Genomic DNA, 18,204 nt, shown 5'->3' with positions numbered 1-18,204 from the left:
TGGGACCACAGAAATGTAAATGAGTTCTCCCCATTCAAGAATGGTCTCCCACTCTGCTGTAGACAGTACCGGAGAATCTTGGAGTCATAGTGTTCAGGGTTGGAAGGAACCCAGAGACCCTAGTGCAACCTATTTCTTTTACAGATGGGAAAACAGAGACCAGAAAAAAAGTGAAGTGATTTATCCAAGGTCCCTCCTGAGCTTGCCTTGAATACTATCCAGACCAGGCACTCTCCAGCTGTTTTGGTCCTCATCCCCCACCCTCACCCCCACCATTAATTGAATGGCTTCTCCTAACTCTCAGTAATTCTTCCCAGTCAGGAAGTGGCTCCTGAAAGAACCCTTTCCACGAGACAAGGTAAAAGGCCTCTATGGGTTTTGGACATTCACGTGGCGTAGTAGATAGAGAGCTGGCCTTGGAATCATGAAGAGCACGTGTTACTAAACTTCAAACAAAATGAGGAGGTTGAATGAGATGGCCCGCAAGATCCCTTTCAGCTCTAAAGCTATGCTCATATGTGGAAGGAATCTGCCCTGAAGACCCCTGGGAAAGGCCCCCCACCTGGAGACCCTGACCTTGGCCTCATCTCTCCATGGTGCTCACTGCTGGCCTCAGAGAGGGTCATGGGGACAAGGAGACCAGGGCAAGGAAGGAGAGAGAGGACGGGATGGAGAACAACATGGGAACCAGAGAGGGAGGCTAAATACAGAGAAGGGAGGCAGTCAGGAGGGAAGGGGTCCGCTAGAGAGATGGGAGTTAAGGGCAAGGAGAGGAGAGGGTGCCAGGCCAGCTGGTGACTGGGGATATAGAAGAAACAGGGTTAGGACCTGAGCCTAGGGGAGAGAAGGCTCATTCTCAAGATAGGTGGCAAACCCATAGGGCTCCATCTTCCGAATCTATGTTCCCCAGCGCTAACCCCCTCACAGTCCTATATCACAAATCACAAATAGGTTGCTCAGGCTAGTAATTAATAACCCAGAGACAGGAAGAGGTACCAGAGATAGAGAGACATGCAGACAGCATATAGACAAAGTTGGAGAAAAGGCCAGAGAGATGGGCAGGGTCAAAGTCATGGAAAGGACAGAGACCTGCAAAGGATCTTAGCTCCGTGCTCCCTACCCCAACAGCCTCAGCTCTGGCCCAGACCAACAGGAATTGAATCTCTGCCTTGGGCACCCACCCCCACCCCAAGAGAACTGTGCTCACTGGGGTCTCTCAATTCTGTCCCCTAGCTAACTTTGCCCACAACACCACCCTTTCCATGGGTCCCATGTCAGTGCCGCTGTCAGCCCCCCTTCTGTTTTCCCTTTTCCTAGGGTCTCCTCAAATACATATGTGGCTGGGCCCTGGCTCTCCCAAAACACATGTGCAGGCCCTGGCAGGCCTTTGCCCCGCCTGTGGGACTGGCACCCTGGAGAAGGGGCTGGTGGGGTACAGGTGAAGGTGATGAGGGAGGGCTAGGGAATGAGGTGGGTGGAGGGAGCCTTCACTCATTCTCTGAGCACTGGGCATCAGTGGGGATCCCTACTAGGTCTGGGGAAGGGGGTACGGGCTGGCACTGGGAGGGGCGGGGGTGGAGTTTTGGGGGATGGGGTGTGGAGGGGCGGGGAGGAGGGTGAGGCCGGGCTGCACGGGAGGCCAGTACCTGTCAAACAAGAGTGAAAGAGCAAATAGCTGCTTAGTCATTTTTTTTTCCCATTTTGGCAGGCTGGCCCCCAGGGCGAGGGGAAGCTGATATCATAATTATTGGCTCACCCTGGCAGCTGCCTCCCCTCACCTGATGTCAGCGCAGAACCCCGGCGCTCCCCAAGGCCTGCGCACGGCTTCTGCCCCCCCAAAGAAGCCCAGCCCCCTGAGCCTGGCGCGCCCCACGCCGACCTGCTTCGCTGAGAAGGTAAGAGGAGACCCGCTCCAACTCAGCCGTGGAGGCCAGAGGGGGCTGGGGCCCAAGGGGGTGGGAAGAGAAGCAGGCTACTTAACCATCGGCTGGGGGGCTGCTCCTAGGGAGCCTGCCGACCCCAGAGAAGTTCCGCTGTTCACCCCACACTTCCATCTGAAACTCCCCCCACCTGCCAAAGGGGAACAGGTCTGCAGGTTGCTGTCCAAAGCAGGTAAGTGCCCCAAGGGCTACTAGAGGGGAAGGAAGAGGTGTTGTTACCGAGGGGTCTTTCCCACCTCCTCCTCCCTCCTCCTTCTCATTCCCATCCCAGGTTGTCTTACCTTAGTCCTTCTTGATGAAACAAATTGGCATTCTGGATCTGTTGCTTGGTGGAAGGGGCTGGAGGAAAAGTCGGGATAGAGAAACATTTCTCACTCTATGTCAGACAGAACGGGGGGAATCAGCAAAGTTTGCCTGGGAGGAGGGAGATGGAAAATTTGAGCAGAAGGATGGGACCAGTGGTGTCTCCAGCCGTGCTATGCCAGAGTTGAGGTTGGGTGGAGGGGTAGTCGAGAAATGGAAATGAGGGGAGTGGATCTAGGATGGGGATGTGCCAGCTCCGTGTGGGGATCCCAGAAGGTACTGGGTCAGCAAGGGGCCTGGACACCGAGGTCTGTTGGGACAGGGATGGGTGAGTCTGAGATGAGGACAACGTCTTGCTGTGAAGGCAGGTGGAAGACAGTCGTTGCCTCAGACCATGCCCCCTGCTTACTTGAGGGGACTGTGGATGCAAGTAGAGCGGAATGATGGAGACCCATCATTTGGGATTTGCGGGGCAGGGAGTACTCGGCAGCACCAGGAATCCTTGCAGTCCCAGTAGTCTTAGGGACAGAGAACACAAAAGGAAACAGATGCATGTGGGGAAAGGGGTGAAGGGGAGCATCTGGGTTGGGTTTTTACCATAGCATTGAGAACCTGAAAGTGAGGCATAACCTGAGATTGTGGATTTTGGACTTATTGAGAGGCAAGGGGATCCCAGGGCAGAGACAGTCAGAAACAATCTTCCATCCATCCCCACTGTCCTTCACCCTCTCTCAGATAAAGCCCAGGCATTCTCCAACTCCCCCTCCCCCTTTTAGAAACTACCACCATTCCCAGGGCAAGCCCCTGCTAAATCTTCCAGTGTCTAGTCACCAAGGGAAAGAAACGTGAAAGGATGAGGGTCAATTTCCAGGGGCTGGAAAACGGGGGTGTGTTTTCCTCTTTTCACTGTCACAGCGAGTGGACTTGGTGGGGAGGGGCAGAGAAGGTGTCCTGGCTAAGGGAGAGTCTCTCCCTTTTCCCTTGAGAGGGGAAGCTTCACTGCTATGCTGGCTGTCCCTCATTCCAGGCAGAATTGTCCTCTTCCGGGTCCAAACCGTGGCAGAAGGGGATTTCAATGGCTCCCATGACGACATGGCCCTCAAAGGTAGAAAACTCTGGTATGGTGGGACACGTGATGGAATTGGAATCACAGGAGCTGGATGTCAATCCTGCCTTTCACACTTACTACCTGAGTGACCTTGGGTAAATCCCTTAACTTCCCTGGGCCTCAGTTTCCACATCAGTAAAATAAAGTTAGGCTTCTGGCAGCCCACTGCCCTCTCTTCTGAGCAGTTGGAGCAATCCCAGTTCCTTTGGTATAGATGGATATTCAGGAGGTCTTGGGGATAGAGAAGGTGCCCAAACAGCTCTTGAGTTTGGAATCATCATGCCCCCTTAACCTCACCTTCACTCTCCTGTGCAGGACCCATCTCAAGTCATTTCCTCATCTCTCCCCAACTTAGTCCTTGGTCTTCCAAGGCCATCAGCTCACTGGGCACCCTAAAGCAAGCCAATTCATCCTCTCTGGGCCTCAGTTTCCTCCTCTGTCAAATGAGAGGGTTAGATTAGATGCTCTCTAACCTGGTTTTATCATATGGAGCTCTCATTTGTGAAGAGGACGATGGGAAGCAAGTTAATGATTCAGATGTGAGGAGGCAGGACCACCAGCATCTGGGACCTCCAGCCCTAGCAAGGCCTTCCCATGGAGCCAAACTGATTCATGGGATAGTATCACAGATACAGAGCCGTAAGGGGACTTCTAGGCCATCTGTCTCATTTTACAGCTGAGGAAACAGAAGTCCAGAATGGTAAAGCGATTTGCCCATGATTGCACAGCTAATAAGCATCAGAATCAGGGTTTGAAGCCAAGCCTCCTGCCTGACTCCAGATTCTGAGCTCAGTGTGGGAAGGGGCCAGTAGTGGCCCAGGTTGTAGGCTGAGGAATTCAGTCCTGCTCCAGGCTTGGGAATCCCAAGGGGTCCTGGAGAGGGGCTGTCAGAGGAAGGGGGTGTGGCCCCCTGAGAGCTCCCAGCCCCTGCCCTGCCCCACCTGCCCCTCCCCTCCCACTGTCTCTACACAGCTCAGCTCCAGGCTCCTGGGGCCTGCCAGGGCATGCCGACCCCCCTGGCCGTGGTCCCTTGCCAGTTTGGTGAGCCAGGAACCTGTTCTCCTGGGAATGCCAGAGAGTTCTTGAAGGACGTTATTTCCCAGGGGCTCAGGGATCCCCAGAATCCTTTGGGGATAGTGAATCTGAGGAAGGAGACAGAATCCAGGGCATTTTGAACATTCACCCACACACACAAACACATCTTGGCACTTAGCTCCTAGTTTATAACCTTCTGCCCCCTTCTCCCTAAAAACAAGCAGTTCAACAGGCATTTATTAAACACCTACCAAATGCAAGGCACTTTGTTATGTACTGGAGATACAGAGATAAGTAATGCCAAGTTTCTGCCCTCAAGGAGCTTATACTCTGATTGGGGAAAAAACCTTCAGTGCCTATCCCTAGCATTTAGCTCCATCAACTTCCATTGAACCCCCATTACCAGCATTTCAGCTCTATTCCTGAAATTTCACCTTTCCCTAGCACACAGCTCCTGCTGAATTCTTCAGAGCTCATCGGCTGAATTACAAAATCTGATACCGGAGGGATTTCAGAAGCCATTTAATTCAGTCCTTACCTACAAGAGAATCCACTTTATAAAGCACCCGGAAGTGATCGTTCTCCTACAGGGAGGGAGGGGAAACCCACCTGAGGCAGCTCTAACCATTAGGGAATCTTTCCTCATGTCAAATCCAAATCTGCTTCTCTTTGACTGCCACCCCCAGCTCCTAGCTCTGCCTTCTGGGACAGAGTGGAACAAGTCTAATCCCTGTTCCACGTGGTCCCCACCTCCCAAAACTTCTCTTCTCTAGGCTAAACATTTTCAGCTCCTTCAATCAGTCTTGAATGGCATCTTTCCAAGTCCCCTCACCGTCCTGGTTCCCTGCCTTTGGATGAGCTTGTCTGTCAATGCCCTTCCTAAAATGGGGCACCTGAGATCTGAGCACAGTTTCCCAGATGGGGTCTGATTACCCCCATTCATCCACCCTCCCTCCTTATGTTGGACACCATGCTCTCTCAATGCAGCTTAAGATTACATTAGGTTGGGGGGCTACCATTTGCATCGTTGACTTTCAAAAGCCTCAGATCTTTGTTCACACTAGCTCCACCTCCTCTGCCTTATCAACTTGCAGGGTTGATTTTTTGAACCCAAGAAAAAGGCTTTACATTTCTCTCTATTACATTTAATCTTATTAGATTTCATCCCAAGCTCTCATTTTCCAAGCTCGTCTTCTGTTATCCATCATTCTAATAATCCTCATCCATCCTTTTCCATCCCCACCATTCATATCCTGAATCCAAATCATTCAGTCATCCCCATCCCCACCCTTCAGTACCCATCCCCATCCTTCAGTCCCCAGAATGTAGGCTTCATCTCTACTCCTTAGCCCCCATTCCCATATTTAATTTCCATCCCCATTCCTCAGTCCTTCTTCCTATCTTTTAGCCCCCATCTCCAAGCACTCATTCACTCTCCCTAAGCTCTTTTTCCCATCACTCATTCATTCCCATCCCTAAGACCCCATCTCCAGCATTTAGCTCCCTCATGGAACTGAGTGCTGTAATGAGTAAAGGTCAGCGAGAGAAGTGAAATATATTGAGTAGCAAGGTCACTTCCAAAGCCACCTTGTCTATCCCCCTGCCTTTGGGCAGGACACCTCTCTAAAACTGACAATGTTTTGCCCTTGAACAGGTGATGTCACCACTTGTCTCAGCCTTCCCAACCCCTCTCTGGCAGTAAGTCTTTCCTCCTTGCTTGAGTCAAGGTCTATTCCTTTAAGTATTTTCCTCAAGGACTAGCAGGTAACTCTACCTGAAAAAAAAAAATTCTTACAGATCCCATGTGATATCTTCCACTAATGTGAGTTGTGGACCTACAATTATGTGCTGAATCTGCAGATTCAAGGGTAAGTTATCTTCCTTATCTCCTCTATCCTCTTGTCCCTTTAGGTGCTTTTAGGAGATTTTCCCCTACTTTATCTGACCCCCATAAAACAAAAGCGTAGGTGCGGGGACAAAACTGGAGAGAGGACAGAGACTTTCTAAGTTTGCCCTTCCTTCTTTTCTAGAAAATCGAGCATACATCAGGTCCTAGCACATTCCCCTGCCCTCTCCCCCACTGACTTCCAAAACCACAATTTCATCCTCACCCATCCCTGACACAAGGGAGCAGGGAAGCACTTAGAAGGCAAGGAAGACTGGTTTTTGTAGCAATAGGGATAAAGGTTTGATTTCAGGAAGAGCTTTTCATCACTTGGAACAGATGGGGTGATGTTAGCAGATAAGGTGATTTCCAAAATAGAGACACCTATTTATCCTGGGTGAGGGTTCATCACACACCCAGAGGCAGGGTACAGTAGAGGATGGCCTCTTGGAAAGGTTCTTTCCAGTCTCCCATTTAAATTTCCCTGAGATCTCCCTTTCTTTGGGACCCCAGATCCAGATGCATCTGTTACTGGCCCAGGAGTTAAGAGCAGGAGAAGAGTTTCTGTCTCCCCAGAACTATGGTTCCTCGACTCTATTCCTTCATACATATTAAGGGTCTCAATTAATATTCATTGTTAATGTCTGAGGTTCCTCAGGTTCTTATCTACTCAGACTTATTTGCTGTCCCCCCCCCCATTTCCTCAGTCCCCTTCTCTTCAGAGTTAGCTTAATTTTCTCAGCCTCCCATCCATCCCCTGACTTCTATATCTATCCCTTCGGTCTCTCATCTCATCTCCCATCCCCCTCATCTTCTCCATCTTCAGCCCCTTCTCAGCTGCAGCTGCTGCTCCTTGGTCTCCCATCTCCTCTCTGCCTCTCCAGGCCCCTTCTCCTCAGTGGCATCTCAGTATCCCATCTCATCAGTCCCATCTCCTATCCATCTCCCAAGTCCTCAGCCCTATCTCCTCAGGCTCCCTTCTGGGTCCCACTTGTAAAGTTCTTCCTCCTCAGCCTTTTCTCCGTAGTTCATTCCTCATCACTCCACCACATCCTCAGCTCTCTTCTCTTCAGCCTTATCAGGTCTTTCACCCATCTCCTTAGTTCAGACCTCATCATTCCACCACATCCTCAGCTCTCTTCTCTTCAGCCTCATCAGTTCTGTCACCCATTTCTTTAGTCCCATTTCCTATCTGCATCTTGCTTCCTTAACTCATGTAATATTCACATCTCCTTAGCTCACTTTCTCTTCTTTATCCCCCTAATCTCTAGCTTTCCTTTACTCTCCAACACTTTGATCCTCTGTGTCTCCCTCTTGTTTTCCTCTATCAGACCTACCTTCCTAGTCTGTGCCTCTCCATTCTTAGAAATTTTTTCTGAACTTCAGTCCCCAAGCCGAAAGCCCCCAGGTTTTCTCCAGATCCCATGACTTTGAACCAAGGGTTTAGAATGGATCAGACCTAGAGGAGTCTCAAGCTGCCTGGGGCTTGAGGCTATTGGGTCATGGTCCAATCACGGGAAGAGGTAAACTGGAGAGAGACGATTTGAGGTTAGAACTCTGGAAGAGTTCCTCTGATTTCAAGAGGAAAGATGGGTGGAAAGGGATGCAAGGGGAAGAGGACAATAGAAAGAATGCTGGATTTGAAGTCAGAGAACCTGGGTTTAAATCCCAGCTCAGCCGCTTTGTACATGTATGATGCTGGGAGTCAGTTTCCTCATCTGTAAAATGAGGAGGTTAGACTAGATGGCTTCTGATATCCCTTCCAGTTCCAGAAGTATGATCCTAAGTGATTTCATCTCTATGGGCCTCAGTTTCCTCATCTGTAAAATGAGGGGTTTGGACTAACTTTAAAGTTCCTTCCTGCTCTGAATCCATGATCCTATGAGTTCCTGGGTCCAAAAAGGGAAGCTGTAACAGCTGGGAAGGATTGACCAATTGGATTTAGGTGTGGTCTAATCCCAAAAGAGGTAGGGAAATGGTCAGAATGACACTTGCTCCCACCCTGCCAAGTCTCCTTCTCCTCCTCCCACCCCCCACCTCCAATGAAAGAGCAGGGGAGAGAAAGAGGCTTGCTGAGCCTTTTAAAGATGACTGAGGTCCTGAACATCCTTGGGTCTCTACCCCACCCGAAAGTCCTGCTTAGTCAGCTCAGATTAATGGAGCCGGCAAGGGAATTAGCTGAATAGTGCTCTCTTGGAAGAAGTTAACTAGAGAGACAGGCCGTGAGTCACAGAACCTACTCCCACCAACAGTGCCAACCTGCCAGGAGAGCTACCAGAGAGTGGGAGCAGAGGAGACAGAGATACTAGATTTCGAGTCAAAGGACCTGGGTTCAGATTCTGGGTCTGCAGCTAGGTCACCTGTGGAATCTTGGGCAAAGCCTTTCATCTCTCTAGCCTTTAGTTTCCTCATCCGGAAAATTGAGAGGACCTTCTAAGATTCTTTCTAGTTTGAATTCAGTGATCTGGGATCTTATGATGAAAGGATCATGCAGGGATGCTGGTAATGTTGGGGGTGGGGGTGAGGGGAGACAGTGTAGGGATTCTGGGAGACAATGATGGTAAGCTATTTGGAGAAACCCAAAATGCCAAGGAAGAGGATGAAGTTCTCCATTCCCACTCCCCATCCCCACCCTCTGCCCCACCCCACTGCTTCCAGGCAGGCTCCCAGCTCCACTGGGTGCCTTGCCTTCTTGATCAGTAGGAATGTGGGTCGGCATTCTGCATCAAAAAGTCCAGGACTGGCCCAATTTCCCCCACCTTAAGGACCTGGTGGATAGGTGAAAGATGGGCATGATTTTAGGACTACCCCACCAGGCTTTCCTGGCTCCCCAGTGAAAAATCAAAACGGCTGGCAAGAGCTTCCCCTATCCTGTGCTCTCAAGCGCACACGTGCACACGTACACACACACACACACACACACACACATATACACACACACACACACACACACACACACACCCAGAATGGGGTGTGTCCCTGGAACTAGATCACCCTGAGACTGTTGGCCACACCACCTACCCTTGTAAATTCCATAGCCATGTACCAGTCCTTCATCAGCCAAATCACCTTCAGAAGGGATGGGGTGGGTACAAAACAGGGAGAGTAGTGACGGGGTGGGGAGAGGGGGAAACACCATCAGCAGCCTCCTCTAATTTCCCAAGACATCATTTTTAAGCTCTGCTCAATTCTGTCTTCAATAAAAAAAGAAGCTCAGTCACTATCCTTAGTGAAGGTAAATTGCTGTTTTCCTGGAAGTTATGGAATCCCAGGATGTCAGTGCCAGAAGCAACCTTGGAGGGCATCTATTCAAACCCACCTTTTTAACAAGGAGAAAACCAGGGCTTAGAGAGAAGTACTTTGTTTATAAATGGCAGGGCTAGGATTTGAGTGGCTTGACTTCAAGTCCAGTGTTCTTTCCTCTGCTTTATCCCTCTGTCTGTCTCCTTTTGAGGACACAGAACTAAATGCTTTTTAGGGACTAAGTTCTTAGGTTTGGGTTATGGATACTATGTGACCTTCAAGAAGTTTTTCTAATTTTCTGTGCCAGCTCAACAAATATCTACCCAGATCAGGGCTAAAATGGATACCGGAAAGACAAAGGTTTGGGATGAAGATGCTAGTCTATAATAACAACAACAACATTTATATAGCACCTACTTTGTGGTAGGCACTATGCTAAGCACTTTACAAATATTATCTCATTTGATCCTCACAACCACCTTGAGAGGTAAGTGCTGTTTTTATCCCCATTTTACAGATGAGGAAACTGAGACAAACAGGTTAAGTGACTTGGCCAGGGTCAGGTAGATAGCAAGTGTGTGATTGAGGAAGGGCAGAAAAGCTGAGGGTATGAAGGGGAGGAGCAGGAGAGGAAGCCAAAACCTATATAATATAGGCTAGGTGATGAGGTGAGTTCAGCTAGCTGGCCCTTCTACTGGAGGGGTAGGGGGAGAGATGGGAGAAAGGATCATGGAGTGCTAAGCACCATTAACTTCATAGAACCACAGGTTTCTGAGATGGAAAAACAATTTACAGGTCATATAGCCCAACCCCCTCACTTTACAGAGAAGAAACTGAGGCCCAGAGAAGAGGACATAACTTTTGTAAGCAGGGATTAGTACCTATGATCTGCGTCTGACAGGCGGTCCCAGAAGTACTTTTGATCATGGCCCCGAAAGTTCCTTCCTGTTCTAAATCTACCATCCTCTGGTCATGGGTGACCAGGCTATTAGGTCATTGAGATCTGCTGCATTTGGACTGAGATCACATGACAGAGGAGAAGGGTCAGTTTTGGAGGATAGAGCAGGGGTGGGGCTGAGGGCATTTGTTATTGTAGCCTTCCATCACTGTTATTGGCAGAACTATTAATACCTCTAATAATAGTATGGTTAATAATGAATACTCATCCTAATAATCATATGTGCCCAACATCACTTGTGTAGGATGCCTCATTCTTGACCCTAGAGCAGGAATTCTTAACTTTTTTGGGGTACTATGTACCTCTTGGCAGCCTGATAAAGCCTATGGACTCTTCTCAGAATAATGTTTTTAAGTAATTGAAGGAAAAGCTAAATTTCAGTTAGACGTTAGTAAAAATAAAGATGTCATTTTTTTCCCATCCAGGTTCACAGACCCCCTGAAATCCATCCATGCACTCCTTGGGGTGGGTGAACCTAAGGTTAAAAAACCCTACCCTAGAGGGAACCAGGATTCTAGCCTTCTCCACGGTATGTGTGGAGAAGAGTGGGGAAACAAAGCAAAATTGGGGATAGAATTGTGAGCTCTTTGAGGTCAGGGACTGGGTTTTTTTTTCTTTTTCTTTTCCTTTTTTTTTCCCCATTTCTTTATATCTCTAAATACTTAGCACAGTGCCTGATATAAAATAAGGGTTTAATAAATGCTTTCTGATTGATTGGTTTGGAGCCATCAGATGCAAACCAGTTAAAGAAGGACTCTGGAAAATCTCTCCTGCCTCTATCCTAGCTGAGATGGACAGCCTGGGGAAAAAAGAGGTCAGCCAGGTCTTACAGAGAGAATGGCTTCCTGAAAGGAGCAGTGGCTGGGAAGGGTCTTAAAGGAAGGGAGATATCCATTGCTTTTCTAACTCATGTAGGCACCTGACTATTGCCTGAGGACTGCCTCAGGGGAAGGAAGGAGGAAAGACAACATAAGATGAAAAAAAAAAAAATGAGCATAATTTTGGGGTGCTTTCACATCTGTTAGCACAAAAGTAGAGGTTGTGAAGTAGGTGGGGAGGAGGATTATTATTATTCTGATTTTAAAGAGAAGAAACTGAGAGGCCCAGGTAGCATAGCTAGTAACTGGAAGAGCCCAGGTTTCCCTGACCACCACCACCACTACCCACCCCCAACACGTCTAATGCTTTTTGCCATCACAACGAATACATTATTGACTTTTTGTGGAGTACAAGCCTGGGCTGGACAGGCGTGGAGCTTGGGGGAAGGGGATTGGTGAGTGATACATAAGACTGGGAGAAGGAAAGAGAATCTCCCAAATCTTCCATGACAGGGTGGGGGCAGGGCTAGATGAAGGCTTCAGGAAGAAATTGAATTGCTGAGGGTCTTGTGGGAGAGGATGAGATCATCCACAATAGAAGTAAAGAGAGGCAAAACATGACCTTGGCCCCATAGCATGAGCTTTTTGAAGCTTGGGGAAGGGGGGTGAATGGTGGGGAGGGAGAGGGCAGAGCTCTCAGCTACTAGTTTTATGATGTCACTGGATGGGGCAGGGCTGCCAAGTGGGGAAATCCAAAGACCTGGAGCAAATTCTGTCCTCCCAGCAGGCCCCCTCTCCCACTGAAATGTTCTCCCTAGTCCTACCCTGAATACTTTTTAGCAGAAAGTGAAATATGATAAGGATGATAACTCATGAGACAACCTCTTTGTCAACTATCAACTCAACACATCCCATCACTCCCCAAACATACATTCAACCTGTTATCCTATAGAAAATGTTGTAGTCTTGGTTCATTTCAAAGCTGAGTAGACTAATCCTGAGAGGCAAACTCATCCTTCAGGAGCTCTGAGATAGGCTTGTCCCTAAGAAGACAGATGTTGGTGTCTAGGGGCCCAGTGCCCTACTGTACGCCTGGAGATGATTTTCCATTGTCCAAGCCCCATTTTGAGGATATTGTCCCCATTTTGTCCATACAAACCTATCACTCAAAAATGAAAAAAAGCCTTGGATGGAAAGTGGCAGTTAAAGGTCATCATATCAATATTCCTGACTTTAAGGGGACCTACCCATGGTGGTGAAAAGAGTCGTGGATTTGGAGTCAGATTACCTATGTTAGAACCCTGAGTAGGCAACTCACTACTGATGGAACCTTGGGCAAATCCCTTCCTATCCCTAGTCCTCAGTTTCTTCATCTCTTAAACTGATGGGGATGGATTAAGGTGTCCAATGAGGTCTCTGCCAGCTCTAGTTCTATGATTCAGTGATCCTCACAGTCGCCTCTTTGTGCCTCAGTTTCCTCACTTGAAAAATGAGGAGATTGAGTTGATCACCTCTAAGATGATTCCACTTATAAATCTTGGATCCTATGATCCCTCGAGCATGTATGTAATTCCAGTCCTAAAGACCATTGATATGGGACTCCTCATTGGTGGAGATGCTCCACAAATGGAAATACCCTGGCATTCAACTCTACCATTGAGGAGAGTCCCATACCAAAGGCCTTTGAGACTGAAATGACTTATATGACAGTCCAGACTCCATCCTATCTTTAAGGATCTCTCTTAACATGCCCAGGAAGAAGGTATTCTTAATTCAAATGGGGAGGTCTTAGTGATGTCAGAAATGAATTCCTACTGTGACAGTTACCACCTCCCCTAACCTTTCAGAGCAAAATTAGTTGGAGATCAACTCATAATTTTAAAGTAGGGACACATAAGACCAGGAACAGGAAAGAGGGGAGGGAACAGATAATGAAATCCAAGTACTTCCTCAGGAGCTGTATGTACATGAGTGGGGACCAAGGGAAAGTGGAACCCTAGGGACAGAAGATCCCCAGTGGGCCAAGAAACACTACTAGTGCATGAGAAATCCCAGAGGAGTGGATTTTAATTACACCCCCACTCTCACCTCCCAGTGTAGGGAGTAGATCCCAGATGTATATGATGGGACTAGGGCAGCAATAGAGTAGAACTCATAGAGAGTGTAAGATCTCAGAAGAGTAGAAGCTAGGGGAGACATGGGGCCAAGAGGAATGGATTCCAGGGAATGAGAGATCCCAGAAGAAGAAATCTTAAGCCAATAGGAGATTCCAGGAGAATGGATTCAAAAGGAAGGTGGATCCCAGGAAGAAAGGGATCTTGGGGAATTGGGGATAGGTCTGGATGGATTAATACATTTTGATCCTTTAAGATCCAAACTTTTCTCCCATCTATCAGCTGAGTATTCCTAGGTAGATCGATCCACCAATCCATGGAAGGAAGTTCATTGCCCCAGAGGTGGCCTCCTGGAGGGCCAGGTTAGAAAGCCATCCAGGCTGCTGGAAAGAAGCTGTGGTTGCCCGTGGCATTTATGGGGCATGTGACCCACCCGGCCTGGGGGAACCAGTCCAGAGCTCCACCCCTCAGGGAGAGGGCTGGTCTAGAATATGTGGGAGTATTTATATGGCAATGGAGGCTCCAGGGAAAGCTGCTGGGCAGCATTGACACCACGAAGCCCAAGACGGATGGTCATGGCCTGGAGCCTGCAGTAGGTGCTTAGACATATCTCCTATGGGGACTCAGTGGGCATGGGCAATGGATGCTTTGGCTGGTTGGATATGAAGTGAAGCTACTCTGGGGAGCTCTTAGAGTCCCTAGAGATGGGGGCAGGAGATGGGACTGTCTTGGGAAACGTAAAGGAGATGGGGGGAGGGTTTGGGAGCAAGGAGGAGGAAATGGTTTTTGGAGTCAACATTTTGAGACATAGTTGGGACCCCACAAATGGAGAAAGGAGGGTCCAGAGAAGTTTTCATAGCCCTTGCCTGTTCTCTGGAGGATTAGTGGATGAGTGTCAGGGAGTGGCCAATCTTAGCTTCCAGGACGGGGCAAGAAGGATGAAACTGCAGCAGGAAGGATTGAGATTAGAAGTCAGGAAAAACTTCCTAACTGTCAAAGGGCGTGAGCTTTAGGGAGCTGGCTGATTTGCTTTCTTGGGTGTCTGGAATGCTTTCGTGCCATCGTGTCCTGAAAGGTAGAGCAATTGAGTTTATTTCCACGGAACTTTGGAAGGAGATGAGAGGGAGAGAGAGTAAGGTATTGGCACGTAAAATTTGAAGAAATTGTCAACAACAAACCCTGATCATCAAAAACTCTGTACTTGTTGTCTCCGTGGCCCTAGGGGGATGGGAGGGGCAAAGAACAAGGATTTAGGATCTGCCAGTGGGCTAAGATCTAGGAAGGGAGGATGTGACTTGTCTTCTGTTGTTTCTTCCTCCTTCTCTTTCTCCCACCCATCCTCCCCTCCCCCATCCACCTGCCCCTCAAAAGCAATCTGGACGAGTCAGGGTACTTAAGACAACAGGTGATAGGATGGGGAAACTGAGGCACAGAGCCAAGGTTGGAAGCAGCTGGGCTCTGGGCAGGGAATGGAGAGCCAAGACTTTCCCACCTCCCTAGCACCCTTCCCCCTCCCCACCCCCAGCCTCCATCCCATCCTGGTCCTCGATGACCATCCCCTAAACTTCTCCCCTCCATCTCCTCCCCTTGTCAGGTAATTACAGAGCTCCCTAAGGGGACCCCTCCCAGCTGCAGGGCGGGTGCGGCCCCAGGGTGGGGCCACAGGGAGAACTGGGCAGCAAGAGCCCCACCCCTCGTAAAACATGCTCCCGCAGCCGGCAACAGAAACCATTAAGGTGGAACAGGGTCTCCACCTCACTCATAAAGAAAAGAGCCGGTCTGGGATCCCAGCGTGAACTCCACAGCTCCCGGAGGATCACCCTTCGTGTGACTCACCCTCCCGGGACTTGGGGGAGAGAAACAGGGATGGAGCGCCTGGAGAGGGGATGCATTCAGCCTCCTTCCCTACCTCCAGCCCCTCAAGCACCTTTATACCATACGTGGGCTTAGAGGTGGGGCAGTGGTAGCCTTTTCCAAAGATTGGATAAAGTGGTTCCCTCGTTCAGCTTGCCCTCGCTGAGGCTAGAGACAAGAGGGGAAGAGACCCTGAAAGGGGGACCTGGCGTTTAGTTCCTCTCCCTACAAAGTGGGTATTGTAGAGGATCGGAGATTCCCCCGAAAAAGGACCAGTCCTTCCATTCTCCTGCCGCTAGGCAACACCTACTTGCTCACCCTGGTTCTTGCAAATCCTCAAAGAAAGAGACTTGCCCCTGAACGGTCTTGTATCCTCCCTGGCTGGGGGGCGGGAAGAGGAAGTTCTCCGCAATACCCACTTAAGTTTCTCTTGCTGCAGACACAGCCCCAGCCCTTGAAGGAGAAGTCCTGAGACAGTGAAGGCGTAGGGATGATTTTACCAGCTCTGGGTCACTCCAGTCTCTGTCGCTGGTGCTAACTTCCCTTCCTGGCCAGGGTCCTGGTATTCTGGCCTTTGTGGCCCGTACTCCTCCCGAAAGCTTTGCTCTTGGTTTATTTGGTTGTCGTTGTTGTTAGGGAGGGACACGAAGAGGTACTCTGATACTGAAGTGCTCTGTGGCTATGGCCTCTTTCTTAGCCGGGTGGTCTTGGACTATGACCTCTGATTTAGAAACACAGGACAATCCTTCGCTTGGTTCCCCTTCCTGAGGTGTGTGGGAGTCTGAGAAGGCAGCAATGCCATCCTGTCCCATTCAGACCAAAATCCAGTGAGCTTCTTTATCAGTCTTCCCTGGTCCCAATTCTCCTCTTCCTGTATTGAGCCTCTCCCCTACACCATTCTCTGTAGAATCCACGAATCCCAGTGGAGAAATTAATTAAACTGGCCCAAACTGAGACAAAATGGGACAAATATAAGCAAAGCATTCCCTTGTCTGTTTATTACTGTTTATTACTATCGTTAATAATAACAATAATAATATAAATGTATATATAGCTCACAAATGCTTGCTTTGTCGAAACCCTGTAAGGTAGGAAGCACAAGAATTATTACTCTCATTTTACAGATGAAGAAGGAAACTGAGACTCAGAGAGGTTAGATTCAATGAGGTAAAGTATTTATTAAGTACTTATGGAGTACCAGGCACTGGGAGATTCTACCCCCTGTTTCCTATGTTCCTGGATGGTCTTGGTCATGGAAAAGCCTCTGGGAGTAGCAGCCAGTCTCTCCACTCTCCAGGGAATCAGGACCCAAGGAAGGTCTCAAATGCTCAGAAAAGCTTTCCAGCTTTCCGGAAAGTGTCCAGAAAGGACACGGAGGCCCGTAGGCTTTGTCCAAGGTCATACTAGACAAAGGTGGTCAGATTCCATTGGTTATAGTGGAAAGAGTAACAATGGACAATGTCAGAGGACATGGGTTCTAATCCCAACCCTGCCACTTATTACTTGAGTGACCTTAGGGAAGATGCTTCGTTTCAGTTTCCTCAACTGTAAAATAAGAGGTTTGAGCTAAATGGCCTCTGAGGCATCAAGCTCCAGAGCCAGGAGCTTTTGATTTCCTTCTATCTCTGGGGTAAAATGAGGGTCTTGGGCCAGATGTCTTCTAAGGTCCCTGCCAGATCTAGGTCTGTGGACCAGCCAGGCTGGAGATGGGAGCGGCTGGTTATCCATCAAAAGGACCCTTCCCCCACGGTGCATGTGATTTGAATATGATTTGCATTCCAGATTCCAGGCTCTTAGTTGAAGGCAGGACAGGCAGAGGAGTTCAGCAGCAGCAAGTGCTGAATGTCAGAAGAAACTAGGAAATTTCTCCTCACCTCTTGTTTCTCCAAGTGAGAGCTGCAACCAATGAGTGTGTTGGGGAACTGAAAGGAAAAAAAAAATGGAAAAGAAAAGGAAAGAAAAATAATAAGTGGCCAGGTTAGAATTGAGGTTAAGGATGGAAAGGATTTTGGATTAGGGGTCAGAAAACCGAGGCACAAACTTCAGGGACTGGGTTTAAGTCTCAGTTCTGGCACTTGCCAATTGTGTGACCCTGGGTAAGTCACAGACTTTCTAAGGCTCAGCCTCCTCATTTCTTAAAAAAAAAATGTAAAAAATAATTAAATAATTTTTTAAAAAAAAAGATTGTTGGATTAGTTAGAGGCATTAGAGGACCTTGGTTCAAATTCCAGCTCCTCTACTAACTACCGACCTATGAGACCCAGGATAAGTCAATTTCCTTTACTTCTCTAATTTACTGTGTCCTCAAGGGGGGAAGTGTAGCTAAAGGCACAAACCCTGGCCATTTGCAGGATTGTACCAAGAATCAAGAAGAGATGATGGATATGAAAGCACTTAATGCTAATTATACACATATTTTAAAATTTATTAAGTTTTTTAAATTTTGAATTTCAAAATCTCTCCCTCCAGCCCCTCCCCACCCATTGAGAAGGCAAGTAATAAGACATCCATTTTCACCTGAAGCATTTAATAATCTTAAAGGTAGCCTGCAAGTGTATTTGGTTTGCACCTGATTTTTGTGGTCCAAGGAATTAACTATTCCAGTGAGGAAACTCCCCTTACTAATGCAGAACAATTGTTAGTCTTAGAGAGTTGTCTGGGGTGCTAAGAAGGTAAGCAACTTATCCAGGGTCATACAGTGAGAAGAGTCAGCTGCTGAACTTGAATTCTGGTGCTCCTGTCCCTGAGGCTAGCTCTCTATTATGACAGGCTGCCTCCCTCAAATGTGCTTATCAACCATAATAGCGGGGCAAGAATCTGTGATTTCATCTGAATCCCTCCACCAGCACTTCACAACCAGCTGCCTACTATCTGAGGTTCAGGCAGTTGGAATGTCTTGCCCAGATCCCAGAGCTGGTACATATTAGAATGAAGACTTAAACTCAA

At 48.5% G+C, this 18,204-nt stretch overlaps 1 protein-coding gene across 6 annotated transcripts in view; it reads left to right on the top strand.

Annotated features, from left to right (window-relative positions):
- Positions 1 to 1,798: 1,798 nt before the first annotated feature.
- Positions 1,799 to 18,204, top strand: part of FOXN1 (forkhead box N1) — a 52,474-nt gene continuing 36,068 nt past the window's right edge. For 2 of the 6 annotated variants that reach the window (XM_027862031.1, XM_027862026.1), the window contains exon 1: positions 1,799 to 1,895. The gene's annotated coding sequence lies outside the window, so the exon portion shown is untranslated. Of the gene's footprint in view, positions 1,896 to 1,961; positions 2,113 to 6,190; positions 6,255 to 13,945; positions 14,001 to 18,204 lie in introns of those variants that run through there. The other 4 variants (XM_027862027.1, XM_027862030.1, XM_027862028.1 and 1 more) reach the window with 4 other exon arrangements.

This window comes from Vombatus ursinus, unplaced genomic scaffold, assembly GCF_900497805.2.
Source record: "Vombatus ursinus unplaced genomic scaffold, bare-nosed wombat genome assembly UNPS02014768.1, whole genome shotgun sequence".
Lineage (NCBI taxonomy): Eukaryota > Metazoa > Chordata > Mammalia > Diprotodontia > Vombatidae > Vombatus > Vombatus ursinus.
This window is presented reverse-complemented; position numbering and strand designations above follow the sequence as displayed.